Source organism: Octopus sinensis, linkage group LG3 (genome assembly GCF_006345805.1).
Source record: "Octopus sinensis linkage group LG3, ASM634580v1, whole genome shotgun sequence".
Classification (NCBI taxonomy): Eukaryota; Metazoa; Mollusca; class Cephalopoda; order Octopoda; family Octopodidae; genus Octopus; species Octopus sinensis.
The window spans coordinates 149,080,885-149,096,933 of record NC_042999.1 but is presented as its reverse complement, the minus strand read 5'-3'; the positions used below and the strand labels follow the sequence as shown (position 1 = coordinate 149,096,933).

The window sequence follows — 16,049 nt, the reverse complement described above, 5'->3', positions numbered from 1 at the left end:
AAGCATACATACATACATACATACATACATACATACATACATACATACATACATACATACATGCATACATGCATACGTACATACATACATGCATGCATATATACATACATATATATGATCATGTCTAGATATACAACTAGATGCATGAGAATACATACATATAGCAAAACATACAAATCTACAAATATACATACATACATGCATGCATGAATACATACATACATACATACATACATACATACATACATACATACATACATACATACATACAAACAAACAAATCTACCCTGTTGCTGATGTTGAAATTCCAACGACGGAGCCTTGGATCTAGGTTAGAATCCAACTCTTTCTCAATCGGCAAGAAATCTCTATATATAAAACTGAAATGCGTTTCGACCGCTTGGATCGCTTTCAAGGCCACTAGAACCCGTCGGATTGACTCCAAAATTTACAGGGACATGTAAAATGAGGTGACGATGCCCGTGGGCTACGTTAGAAATCCATAAAGGTGTCGTTGCTAGGGCCAAAAACCCACTTCGACAAGTCCACTCCCATTCTTTAATGTATCTGTCTTCCTCACTCACTCACGCTATTTCCTCCCTTCCCAGCACTTTTTCACTCACTCTATTTCCTATCTTCCCATCACTTTCACTTCGTCAAACGGCGTCACACAATCATGACAACAAATATTATTATCTCGCCATCGCATTCTAACAAATATCTCGCCATCGCATTCTATTGTCTGCCTGTCAACGCGCCGATGGAGCAAATACAAACAGAACACACCAACAAGTGTTTGTGTTCTGGTGATAACGTAGGTTTTTCGTATCTATTACATTTTAACATTTATTTAGAACCCTGCAAATTTTTCGTGCCTTCAAACTTTGGTTTCCAATTTTTTTTTTTTTTTTTTTTCACCTCGCAAGTTCGTCTGTCCCTTTTAAATGTTAGTGTTTTGCTGTCTGCCTTGAAGCAGACCTTTTCGTTGTTACTGCCTGATATTTATGATTGATCTTTCTCAACTTACTCAAGATCTTTTGTTGTTTATAAATGGGAGAGAGATAGATAAAGATAGAGAGTAAGAGAAAGCGAGGGAGAGTCCGAGAAAAAGGAAGAGTAAGAGAGTGGGAAAGTGAGAGAGAAAGGAGAGAGAAACAAAGAGGGAGAATCATCATCATCATCGTTTAACGTCCGTTTTCCGTGCTAGCACGGGTTGGACAGTTTGACCGGGGTCGGGGAAACCAGGAGGCTGCACCAGGCTCCAGTCTGATCTGGCAGTGTTTCTACAGGTGGATGACCTTCCTAACGCCAACCACTCTGTGAGCGTAATGAGTGCTTTTTTCGTGCCACCGGCACAGGTGCCAAGGGGGCTGGCAGCGGCCACGATCGGTTGGTGCTTTTTACGTGCCACCAGCACAGAAGCCAGTCAAGGCGGCGCTGCAATCGGCCACGTTCGGATGGTGCTTTTTACGTGCTGAAAGGAAGCAACAGAAAGTAACAACCACACTCTCACCCGCGCGTAGAGCGGGTCACTTTCAGCGAGTCTTAAAATAAAACTGAACAATTACATACATACATACATACTCGTAGGCGAGTATGATCATCACTGACAAAACAATACCTGTGCAAAATTTTAGGTGCAATAAGACTTGTACGACACCTCATTGACATTCTCCACTCTTTTGACATGATCCAAAGACAAGCCGAAGCAAGATATCTTGCTCCATGTTCTCAAGCGCAAGCAAAAGATTCCCAAAATGTCCAACGCCTTTCCTTGATATCCGGATGTATATTAGAGGGACGTTCCCCAAGTGACAAAACTGAGAGGTGCCTCACACCGAGCGGTCTTCCACAACCACCAGACACCAACTTGGATTTTCTGAGTGCCTGTGTTATTGTTTGGTATTCATTGAACTTACATTGGGATCATCCATCCGTTCGTCGAGTCTTGTTTTCTGTCCTTCTGGGTTTCTAGCAACCATACTCACCAAGCAAGCCAGGCAAGGGCACCGGTTTCGTCGCCGACGACTCGGCCATGCAGCTAGTTCTACTGAATTCTTTCTACCAGTAGGACTCACGAGAGACCTCAGAAGTGATTTGACATACATACATACATACACACATACACACACACATATATGCATACACACACATGCATACATACACACACATACATACCCACCTATCTACATACATACACGCATACACACATACATACACACACACATACAACACATACATACACATACATACACACATACATAAATTCATACATACACACATACATACAAACATACATACATACACACACATACATACACACACATACACACACATACATACACACATATACATACATACACACACAATTACATACATACATACACACATACATACGTACATACTTGCATACATACACTACACACACACGCACAAATTACACACACATTACACACACATACACCACACACATACATACGTACACATACACACATGCACATATACATACACACACACTTGCATACATACATACATACATACATACATACATACATACATACGTACATACGTACATACATACATACATACATACATACATAGGTAAGTACATACATACGTACACCCACACATTTACATGCACACATACATACACACACACGACACACACACATACATACATACATACATACATGCATACATATATACATACACACATACACACACGACACACACACACATACATACATACATACATACATACATACATACATACATACATACATACATACACACATACACACATACATACATACATACATACATACATACATACATACATACATACATACATACATAGTGACTATATTTCTGCCCCACAAATAGATTTTACACCTATAGTGAGCGTTTGCGTTGTCAATAAATGTTGCCAAATGTTATCAAGAGTTTTTAATTCAATTTTAAGAGTACCTTGTGTGTGAGTCTGAGTGTGTGTGTGTGTCCTAGTGTGTGTCCTAGTGTGTGTGTGTGTGTGTGTGTTCGTGCGTGCGTGTGTGTGTGCGCGTGCATGGGGTATTGTGTGCGTGTATGTGTGCGCATGTGTGTGTACATGCGTGTGTGCGTGTGTATGCATATGTATGTGTGCGCGCGCGCATGTCTGTGTGCCTTCGTGTGTGTATGTGCCTGTGTATACCAGTACAAAACTGTGTTTGAAGTTGCGTCCCTTTACATGAAAAAGTAACTTAAACATTCAGTCAACAGAGATCGACAAATAAATACTTGAGAGTCAGTGTTGCAACAAACGGTAGGGAATTACTAATATGAAAACGAGAGAAATACAAACTTGAAGAAATTTTTAATTTGTAAAATACTTTCTTTCTACGAGACATTCTCCCTGGATGATATTTTTGTTTCTTTTGCTAGAATATTTTAAAAGTGGGGGAAAATACAATGCTGTCCATCTTTGACACCAACACCATCACTAGCACAAAAGTACTGAGCAGAAATTACACACACAGACATCTATCCATATAAATTATAGTCTGGATGACAAAATTCAACATTCACGTCATTTCTTTAACTGGAAAGAAAGAAAGAAAGAAAGAAAGAAAGAAAGAAAGAAAGAAAGAAAGAAAGAAAGAAAGAAAGAAAGAAAGAAAGAAAGAAAGAAAGAAAGAAAGAAAGAAAGAAGAAAGAAAGAAAGAAAGAAAGAAAGAAAGAAAGAAAGAAAAAGAAAGAAAGAAAGGATGTTGCGAATTAAGTCTCCAACACAGTTTCTTTTCCAGACTATAGGATAGCTATTTTATTTCAGTTTGTTCGCTGTCTTTAAGAGAGGCATGAACGCCACTCGATACTCACTCCTCTTTTACACAGACGCCCGTTGGTTTATTAGTCAGGTAGCCCTATTTGTATCTCCCGCGTACAGAATTAGCAGGAATGGTAAAGCAAAGGAGTAACTTTCATTGAGTTCTTTTTCTTTTCTTTTTTTCTTTTTTTTTTTTTCACTTTTTTTTTTCTGGGGGTTTTCTGTTTGCTTTCTAAATTCGAGATCCAACCGAGGTCCACTTTACTTTCCTCTCATTTAAGATCGATAAATATACACCAAGCATCCCTGATTCAATCGCCGAAATGCCCCACCAAAGAAACCATTGTGCAAGCAAACTATCATTGTTTGTCTTCGCTATTTGAAATTGTTAAACGGTGTTACAAGCATTATTAGTTATGGATATTTATTGTAAATGTAACGATATAGATGTAGACAATGATGGTGTTAGAAGTGAAATAACGAGAAAGTAAAGTATTCTCAGTGAAGATATACAAAAGAAAGTTTCAAAAGTCTATTTGTTGAATATATATGTCTGAAATATGAAGACACTTACCAAAGCTCGCTGGTGCACGACTCGGGGTGGCGGCTAACGTGTAATTCCAGTCGCCATATGCTACTAAACTGACCTAAATCAAGCAGAAAATAGCGAAGATAGAGATCGAGAGAGATCTATTGATTAATGTATATATATGTGTGTGTGTGTGTAAGCTAAGTTGATGCTCTGCTACAGGTAAACTATGCATCACCTCTTCTACTTTTATACACTACTTAATGTCAATTAGTCCAGAGTTACTAGCTTAGCTGCATGTTGGGTTATTAGACAACTGAGTTAACGAACATTCACTCTAACACTCATATATACATTCACCCCTCCTCCCGCTCATGTCTTATACATAGATGACCGCGAATACACACCTATACAAACAAAACATGCATCAAAGATACAACTCACACACACACACACACACATCGTGTATCACATACACACACAAAAACACTCAAGACACACGCACACATACACACACACGCGCGCGTTTTATATGCAGCTCATATGTGTACCAATTTACATACATTCACAATTGCATTTACACAACAAAATACTGCTTCCTCTTGTCTTCACTGTATTTCTCCTCCTCTTTCTTACACATGCACACGCATACATACGCTCAAACACACATAAATACATACTTACGTACGTACATACATACATGCATGCATACATACATACATACATACATACATACATACATACATACATACATACATACATACATGCATACATACATAGTAATGGGTTCTCCCATTGGCTTCGACGTATGAGGGTCTAACGGTTAATATTATGGCCGTTAGACTAGACTTCCCATGCCAATGATTTGTTTTCAGCGGTGAAGGCTTGCGTAGAACCAGCGAATCTTTTTGCAGATGCCGATAGCAAAATGTTCGTACAAACGCTTGCTACTACCTTAATGAACAACACACCTTAGGCTTTTCTATAAGAGTTCTTAATCTGTTGCCTTCGCCGCAGCTTAGAGTCCAACTTGCTCTAATAGGCTAAAGATAGTAGAAAGTCATAAGAAACGCTCCCTTGCTCGACTTAAGTGCTACGTATTCATCTCATGGCTTCATAAGCAATCGACCGTCATTAATGCAGCATCGTTGACAACTGTGGAACGCTAGTTTAGTGAGTTTTGTTGGATCCTTGGTGACCAGACTAATACAGAACATTTATACAACAGCTGATGACTTCATTTTACCAGTAAATCTGTACAAGTTGGTTTTGAAGGGGAAAAAAAGAGACTTTAAGAGAAAACTGTAAGTGAAATTTTAAAAAGAACATATAAAATAAAGGATACAGGTTTCGTAATTTTGTTGAATCGTGTAAACAAAAAAGTTCATCACTGCAGCTTCCGAAGAGAAGACCTGAAATTAGTAGATAGGTGAATGGAAGGTTATTTTGCCGCACTGTACATATATACATTCATAAATTGATACGTATGTATAGAAAGAGCAAAAGTGACAGACGCACATCTCCCAAATCCAATCTATTAGTGATATTGAAAATATACAGTTTTATATGAGAAAGTGAGGAATGGTAGGATCCCACCTTCATCTTGTAAAGTGACTAAGATAACAGGAACTAGAGGCGAAACTTGCACTTTTATCTTCTTCAGGAACTGGTGATGACGACAGGAGCTCATTTGGGTGAACAGAGTTCGATGACACTGAATTTTCAAATGTCAGGTTTTATGCTGCAAGATTTTTAGTCAACTCTAAAAAATGTTACTGAGATGTACTTGCATAGCAAGTGACCTGATCTGAGATCGTGTGCTGGAACGAAAACAATTGCAGCGTGGAAGGTGTTTATAAGCCATTTAAGAAATACACAAAAACCGTTAGATTTACTTCAACATTTAAATTTAATTTGTCAAAATATTTTCGTCGCTTTGAGACCGCGACCTGTTCACTGACAAAATTCCGAGTTAACTTAGCGGTTCGGCAAAAGAGACCGATGGAATAAGTACTAGGCTTACAAAGAATAAGTCCTGTGGTCGATTTGCTCGAATAAAGGCGGTGCTCCAGCATGGCCACAGTCAAATGACTGAAACAAGTGAAAGAGTAAAAGAGTTATGAACGAAAGAGTACGATCGCGAATATAAGCCGCCGAAATGGAGTTCCTCCGAAAGACCTCTAGAGTATCGTTAATTGGAGAGCAGGGTCGAACCGCTGCTCTTCTGCATTGAAAGGTCAGACATTTGATTAGACATCTGATTAGAATGTCGTAGGAAAGAATCGCAACGCGAATTCTTTAAGCCAAGCCAACCGGCAGGAGACCTAGAGATGAGTGGATAATATCCAGTCTCAGTTTGTCAGAGCTTGGGAATCCAGCTGGAAAGTCTAATGGCAGTTGCTTCAGGTAGGATCTTATGGAGAAGATCCCTGAGGACTCTATCCCAACGACCCTCCAGTAATAGTGAGCGAAGATTGCTAGACGGAGTTATAAAACTGTGTTGTTCTGAACACTTTAACACTTTGCCCGTTTACTGAATTAACCTATCTGTAAAAATACTTTCTGCTGCATCTTTCTCATTTTCATTGTTGCTTTCCTCTCCACTATTTTCTTTCTCAAGACTTTCAACGATCTGCATTATTTCTGTGTCACTATAATAACAAACTTTAGCTACAGCGTCATCTACATTAATCCACCTCGTAACACTATCTCATCCGTCTTCGATACAAGATCCCTAGCAACAAGATTAACAATCACAAACGAAATAAAACGATCCATGTATAATCGACTTTTCTTTTGAAACCCTAAAATCTGTAAAGTCAATTGCAGTGTCTTGATCTGAGACAGACTCAAACATTAAACCTGGCTATAATTTATACCATCAATTTGTTAGTGTGGAAGCCTCTACAAACTTCAAGTGCTGGTAACACAGTAAACCATATTTCTTACTTTAATTTCCTTGAGAATCTTTTGTACTCGTCTGCCACATTTAACTGTACATTTAACTGTACTTACAAGCAAGGAGTAATACTATGATTTAAGAGATCGTAATATGTGGGAGATAGATACCAAAATTACTTTTTTTTTTTTGTTTTTGCAAAATGTTTTTCTTTAGGAGATTTTTTTTTATCTTTTAATCAGGAAGAGGGGGGTCAAACCTACGACTCGTTGTAAAGCCTCTGGTAGGAGAGAAGGGGAAGTTATCCTTAGAAATCCGCTGAAAGCACACGAGGCGCCAAATGGTTGTGTTAAACCGAGCAGCACAGGTCATACAGGCCATAATGCGATTTGAACTCAGAACAGAAAGAGCTGGAATGAATATCACTAGACATTTGGTCCGACGTTTTTACTGTTTTGCCAAGCTGCTGCTTTGAACTAGTACATTTTTATTGAATCCGAAGGGATGGCAGTCGAAGTTAACTTCGATGGAAATGATTTTAGAGCTCAAAGAGTCGGAGCATTCTATCCGACGCCCGAACAATTCTGTTACTTTGCCGACCAAGAGAGCTACAACGAGCTCTTGTTACGAGGACAAAATATTTTCCAGATTATCCCAATGTAGTGTTGGCTGTAATCCACTTTTCCTTGTGGAAATAAATTACTGGAAACTGTCACAACTTCGAAAGTTCCGAGGCAAAAATTTTGACCGAAGACCAGCAACTTACACTTGTGGGTCCTCATAACAAATATTTATTAAATATTTTTCTAGGTTTTGTTCTGTCTTTTTTTTTCCTGTCTACATCTATCCTCGTTCATTCATCATTGTTCCTTCTCAAGTCATGCCTAGCTCATAAGGGCCGGTTTCCCGGTTTCCATGGCGTGTAGGTTCCCCACCTAGACGGAACGCCGGTCCGTCGCAGGTAAGCTGTAAGACGCAGGAGGAAAGAGTAAGAGAAAGTTGTGGCGAAAGAGTCAGCAGAAGTTCGCCATTACCTTCTGCCGGAGCCACGTGGAGCTTGGGTGTTTCGCTCATAAACACACACATCGCCCGGTCTGAGATTCGAACCTGCGATCCCTCAACCGTGAGTCCGCTGCTCTAACCACCAGGCCATGTGCCTCCACGTTCATTCATCATTGATCCTCGATGACATAGTACGCTCACTTGTAAATCGTGTTACGCTTATCACGGATTGATTTGTGATAACACTGGTCGGCACTCAGTCAAAGATTCTTCTTGGACCGCAAAAGCACACCCCAGCAACCAACCACAATGCTCAGGACAACTTGGGATCTCGGAACCTAACCTATTTCCTCCATATTTTCTATTATTCATTTATCACTGATTCACTTAATACGGTGTTTTTTGCTTGTAAACAAACAACCGTCATAAACGAGGATAGATGTGTTGCAGTTTTTGTGTGGTGTGGCGTGGTGGAGCTTGTATGAATGTCGCTGTATAAATGTGCAGCATGACTTATATTAGGGGAAAATATACTATATATTCTCTGGCGAATGTTGCTTGACTAAATTACTCTTTTACTTGTTTCAGTCATTCAACTGCTGCCGAGCTGGCATTGGTATTTAGTCATGTCCCTTGCCTGAGTTACCTTTGCCTTTCATCTTTCTAGAGTCGAAAGAATGATTACCAACTCAAAACAGGAGTCGATTTAAAAGAGATATCCTCATCAAGATATGTTTGACCTTAGAGCATCGTCAGAAACCAGTGTTTATAGAAATATTCTTCCTACTATAGGTAGAAGACCTGGAATTTTATAGGAGCGGTTAAGTCGATTACGTTGACCCTAGTTCTCAATTAGTACTTATTTTTATCAATCCTGACAGGATGAAAGACAAAGTTGACCTCGGCGAAATTTGAACTGAGAACTTAAAGCCGAAAGAAATGCCTCTAAGTATTTCGTCTGGCATGTTAACGATTCTGCCAGCGCGCCGCCAAAGCTAACAGCTAAAAGCGGGGAAGGGTGGGAGAGATAAATAATACTTTCTACTAAAGGTACAAGGCCTGAAATTTGGGGAAGAGGACTTATCGATTACATCGATCCCAGTGTTTCACTGGTACTTAATTTATCGACCCCGAAAGGATGAAAGGCAAAGTCGACCTCGGCGGAATTTGAACTTAGAACGTAAGGACGGACGAAATACCGCTAGGCATTTTTCCGGCGTGTTAACGATTCCATCAGTTCAGATTAAGATTTAATTTTGGCATCGTATTTTGAGAAAAAATATAATTTAGTGTCTGGGGAGTAACTTTACAGGTTGCAAGAGGTAGCAGTTAATAAATGGGAGAAAAGCAGAATACATAGAAAAACAGTTAACTATTAATGGAGACTAGTTATTTGTACGTGAACTTGAAGTTTTCTGTATAGTATCTTGCTGTTTGCTTCATTCATTTACTCATTTACACAAAACATGAATTATTCGGTTAATCTGTACAAACATGGACGTACGTAAACACGTTTATGTAAACCTAACTTTTATTAATGTAGTATATTTAAATATGTTTATTGGTTATGGGTGAATTTCTGATCAAACGCGTGTTATTTTCCATTGTATTGGGTTGGCAAGAAAGTAATTTCGATTTTTTTAGTGTGAAATAAAAGTCATTTCTTTTTTCATGCAAAGAATGAACTTTAATCAGTTATACATTTTCCATTTTGTTCGATGACCTTTTGCCATCATTCTGGCAGCTTCATGATTCCGCGTTCATAGAACTTCTGGTCCTTATCAGCCAAAAACTGATGCAAGTGCGATTTCAGGTCATCCTCCTTATTGAAAGTTTTACCATTCAAAGAATTTCGCAAACTTCGAAATAAATGATAATCTGATGGTGCAAGGTCAGGGCTATATGGTGGATGTGACATCACTTCCCAACCAAGCTCCAATAATTTTTCACGAGTTAGCAAAGACGTATGTGGTCTAGCGTTGTCATGGTGGAACACGATTCCTTTACGATTTGCCAATTCTGGTCGTTTTTTTTTTTTTTCCTCCAGTCGATTTCCTTGCGTTTGAGATGCATATCGCAAATATTGATTCGTTGTGTTAAGTGAATCTCTTGCAATCAACGTGGAACCCTATAATCGAGCTTCTTAACGAGTCCAAGACATTTTAAGTGATTTTCAATTGCTGTGTGTGATACATTTAACGTCTCTGCAATCTCTCAGATTCAGTTATGGCTTTGATTCGGTCATCATCAACTTCAGTAAGTTGACCAGAACGCTGGTCGTCTTTGAGTGAAAAATCTCCAGAACGGAGTTTTTTTAAACTATTTCTGATATGTGCGTCTCTAGAGATAAGGGCACGAAAATGACAACTACGGTAACTCACCAACAAATCAGTTGTTTCATCCCACACTCTCTCACTTTCACTAACTCACTTTCTCTTCTCTGCACATTACCATATCTCTCTCTATGGTTTACTACTACAATAAGAACATAGAGGCCAAAATTAACCTTTTTACTTCGCATGCTTTTGGACTTTACCTCTTGCCCGTCGAGGCAAGGTATATTCAGTGTAACGGCAAATAAATATTTTCTTCACAATTTCAATCACTGTTCTTTCATCTTTACATAATGGCAATCAACGAAGAACCAATCCTTACAAATTGATTACGACGCTGACATTCCATCCTGCTATGTACCAAATCCATTTTATTGTTTACCATATAATTGTTTACAATTTAATTTCTGCCGTTACACATTTCAAGGCATGGCTTACATATGCAAAGCAAATTCCAAGAAAACAAATATATGAATTAATGTAGACTTACCTTACATTCAATATTTCGGGATTATAAGGTGGCGAGCCGGCAGAACCGTTAGCACGCCCGGCGAAATGCTTAGCGGTATTTCGTCTGCGTTACGTTGTGAGTTCAAATTCCGCCGAGGTCGACTTTGCCTTTCAACCTTTCGGGGTCGATAAATTAAGCACCAGTTACGCACTGGGGTCGATGTAATCGACTTAATACCTATGTCTGTCCTTGTTTGTCCCCTCTGTGTTTAGCCGCTTGTGGGTAATAAAGAAATAGGTATTTCGCTTGCCGTTACATTCTGAGGTCAAATTCCGCCGATGTCGACTTTGCCTTTCATCCTTTCGGGGTCGATAAATTAAGTACCAGTTACGCACTGGGGTCGATGTAATCGACTTAATACCTATGTCTGTCCTTGTTTGTCCCCTCTATGTTTAGCCCCTTGTGGGTAATAATGAAATAGGTATTTCGCTTGCCGTTACATTCTGAGGTCAAATTCCGCCGAGGTCGATTTTGCCTTTCATCCTTTCGGGGTCGATAAATCAAGTATCAGTTACGCACTGGGGTCGATATAATCGACTTAATCCGTTTGTCCCCTCTGTGTGTAGCTCCTTGTTGGCAGTAAAGAAATAGGTATTTCGTCTGCTGTTATGTTCAAATTCTGCCGATGTCGACTTTGCCTTTCATCCTTTCGGAGTCAATTAAATAAGTACCAGTTACGCACCGAGGTCGATATAATCGACTTAATTCCTTTGTCTATCCTAGTTTGTCCCCTCTATGTTTAGCCCCCGTGGGTAATAAAGAAATAAATATTTCGGGGTTATGACCCCATTTTCAAGAAACTGACTTGAAAATGGGGTCAAAACCCTGAAATATTGAATGCAAGGTAAGTCTACATTAATTCATATGTTTGTTTTCTTGTGATTTCCCTTGCATTTACTTTGCATTGTTCTGGCCTTACCCACGATCCTTTATACAATATATTCTACACAGTGCTTCATAGTAATTATTCCATTATTTCATATTAAGTATATGATTTAACTTATTAAACAAAGTTCAACAAATCCAATCATATTTTACATAAATGGGGGAGATTAGATGTTAATATGGATGATATTTTTTTTTATTCAGGTAGCTATACAATCGTTTCATACAGAAAGACAATAATTTCATTTTAAGAATCTGGGTTGTCAAACGTTACTCGTCAGTAGCCGAAAATAGGAAAAAAGCTAAAAAGAAGTTAGGATTACAAAGGTATGGTATTCTTACTCATTTTTGTAATGTGTTATTATTCTTGGTGCCATGTTTATTTACAAACAAGTCTTGTGTTAAATAGACATGATGAGTTTTGCTCAAGAATAGAGTGCACCGCCCGGTCTGTGAAGCGAAACCACGATCTTACAATTGTAAGTGCTACACCCTACTCACTAGGCCACGCGTCTTCACACACACGCGTATATATTATATTATTAGCTGACATACCCGGTAATTTCCGGGAAAGCTGGGCTTATCCTTTGGTTCCATTCTCATAATTGTTTCGCTAATCCAATAACAACAATACAAATTATGTAGCCCTTAAAATGGTTTTTGTGCATTCATAGGGAATATCGAACTGTCTTACACAGGATCTTGTTTGTAGGAATTCCCAATAAGTTATGAATACCCAAATTGTGAAGTCAGTTATGTAATAACATGAAATTAGTTATCCGATAGTAAGAATTCAAATAAAGTAGCCCTGAAAAGAGCTTTAATGCGTTCCCAGAGTATACAGAACTTAGGAGAAGATACTAATAAGATATGTATACTAAAATCGTGAAGCATGTTACGTAATAACAGGCTAATCAGATATGAGATAATAACAATTCAAAGTAAATAACTCTGAAAATGGATTTTGTGCGTTCCCAGAGAATATTACCCTCAGCGGCTCCAGTGTAGGTATATTCGTGAATAAGTCACTAACCGAAATAAGTGGATCTATTGTTTAGGAAAATACTATTTACTTGTTTAAGGGTTGTACTGGATAAATTGCGAAAATAATTCTAACAGTTCAAATACTAAGAAATAAGCATACTCAATTTGATTTATACCAAATGATTTAAGAAAAGGAATGGATTATTTCCCTTGGCTGATAAAATGAAATATATCAGATATATAAGGATCCCTTCCAGGGACCGTTATCGATTTTTTTTTTCAGCAATCTGAGTATGCCATGTGGTTTCCTGACATGTGTTCTACTCACGTGTCAAGTTTAATCGAAATCGATAAAACGATGTAAGGGGAGTTAACTAACAACTCCCCAAACACAACCGGACAGGATTTCCCACATATGTAGTAGATATTCGCTACACGCACGCACACATACACACACACACACGCAAACACACACACACACAAACACGCGCACACGTTTATATATATTTTACTTGTTTCAGTCGTTAGACTACGGCCATGAAGTGTTTAGTCAAACAAACCGATCCCAGTACTTGCTTTTTACTTAGCCTGGTACTTATTCTATTGTTCTCTTTCTGCCGAACCGCTAGGTTTCGGGGATATAAACGAACCAACACAGGTTGTCAAGCAGTGGAACAAAAGCAAAGGCACATACACGTTATTGTTCGCTTACCTATCTTTATCTTATTTTCTGTACGTTATACACACACACACATACACACACACACATACACACACGCACGCACACACACACAAACACGCACGTACACACACACACGCACGTACACACACACACACCACAAGCACGCACGTACCCACACGCATGCACACACACTCACATGCACGCACACACACACACACACGTGCACGTACACACACTCACACACAATATATATATACATAGACGCCTGTCACAAGGCTTTGATTTACCGTAGTAGAAGACACTTGCTCAAGATACCACACAGTGGGATTAAACCAGGAACCATGTGGTTGGGAAGCAAACTTCTGACCATAATAGCCATACCTGCACATATATATATTCTTGTACTTGTTTCAGTCATTTGACTGTGGCCATGCTGGAGCACTGTCTTTAGTCGAGCAAATCGACACCAGGACTTATTCTTTATAAGCCTAGTACTTATTCTATCGGTCTCTTTTGCCGAACTACTAAGTTACAGGGATGTAAACACACCAGCAGCGGTTGCCAAGCGATGCTGGAGGGAGGCAAATGCAGACACACACACACATATATATATCATCATCATCGTTTAACGTCCGTTTTCCATGCTAGCATGGGTTGGACGGTTCAACCAGGGTCTGGGAAGCCAGAGGCTGCACCAGGCTCCAGTCTGATCTGGCAGTGTTTCTATGGCTGGATGCCCTTCCTAACACCAACCACTCCGTGAGTGTATATATATATATATATATATACGAGCTTCTTTCAGTTTCCATCTACCAAATCTACTCAGAGAGAGATAGACAGACAGACAGAGACAAAGAGAGGGAGAGAGAGAGAGAATAGACGCCGATATTGCGATCTGAGTGTTTCAGCATGCACCTTCCCATTGTTCTCGGTGTCTACAGTTGATAATGTGGTCCTTCATACCCTGTAAAGACTGAATGGTCATAGTTGGAATGTCTTTGATCATATGGCTACTCAGTCATGATTAACTTGTAACTAAACAACCAGCGTTTATTGCAGTCCTTTCCTTGGGTCAACACAAAAGCTTCTACATGGTCTCTCAAGCTGCTAGAAACAGCAGCCAAATCTCAGTTAAATCACACCTTAACATCTTTTAAAATCCTAGCAGTATGGCTGATCATGATTGGAAATCCTTTCAGTATAGATTATCTGAATCAGGGTTTACATGGGATTAAGCAACAACAATAATCCCTACCTTCTATAGTCTGTGTATGCTAGTTTATTTCAGAATATTCTTTTAGCTGGATATATTGTTTCATAACCACAGGTCAACTCTAATCAGGCTAAATTACGATTATAGCAGTTCTTTCTTATCAAATCTTTACAGTTGTTACCCACCCTCTATTCCACCTATTCCTATCTATATCTATTTCTTTACTACCCACAAGGGGCTAAACACAGAGGGGACAAACAAGAACAGACAAACAGATTAAGTCGATTATATCGACCCCAGTGCATAACTGGTACTTAATTTATCGACCCCAAAAGGATGAAAGGCAAAGTCGACCTCGGCGGAATTTGGACCCAGAACGAAATGGCAGACGAAATACGGCTACGCATTTCGCCCGGTGTGCTAACGTTTCTGCCAGCTCGCCGCCTTATCCTATCTATATCTCCTACTCACTTTGTACCTTGAGAAGCCACTTGGATTTGCAGCTCCCAATAATTATGTCTACCTTCTCTTCTCTAAATGTAACTATGTAGCTCCTCTGCAAGAGCCTGGTCATCCTACACTGTGCATCCTTTCTCTCATTCTTTCACCCCTAATGTTGTCGCATAAAGACATCCCCATCCCAACCTCAAGCATTATAGTCTTAGGAACTACATGGTGACCTCATAGTGCCGGTGGTATGAAAAAAAACACCCAGTACATACTGAAAAGTGGTTGGCCTTAGGAAAGCATCAACCCATACAAACCAAGCAGAAATTAGAGCACGATGGACCCATCGAATTATCAAACCGTTTTGCTCATTCCAGCATGGAACATGACATTAAATGACGATGATGATGTATCCTTTTTAAAACAGCAAAATGTTATTTAAGGATTTGACTGCTATTTCTAGCAGGTCGAGTGACCACATAGAGGCTCACTCATTCACTAACAGAGTTTGCGTTGCCTTAGTCTATACGTGAAAGAATGGTTCCTAACTTTTTTTTTTTTTTGCTATAAAGGACTCTTTACTTATAAATGATTTTTCCCATGAATCATTGGTTTATGAAAGGTATGTCTACTTAAGAAAATTTGAACTCAATTTACAGATCTCCAGCACAAACTTTGCGAACCCTCCAAGGACTGGCAAGATTGCAGGCTGGGTACTGCTGACTTCAGAAATCTTATTTAATTCCGAAACAATTTTCTTTT

At 39.2% G+C, this 16,049-nt stretch overlaps 1 protein-coding gene across 1 annotated transcript in view; it reads right to left on the bottom strand.

Moving 5' to 3' along the window:
* LOC115209826 overlaps window positions 1–10,630 on the bottom strand; it is an 84,307-nt gene extending 73,677 nt beyond the window's left edge. Inside the window, exons 1-2 of the mRNA XM_029778387.2 lie at window positions 10,614–10,630; window positions 4,377–4,449 (exon numbers count right to left, since the gene is read on the bottom strand). The gene's annotated coding sequence lies outside the window, so the exon portion shown is untranslated. The remainder of the gene's footprint in view (window positions 1–4,376; window positions 4,450–10,613) is intronic.
* Window positions 10,631–16,049: the final 5,419 nt, after the last annotated feature.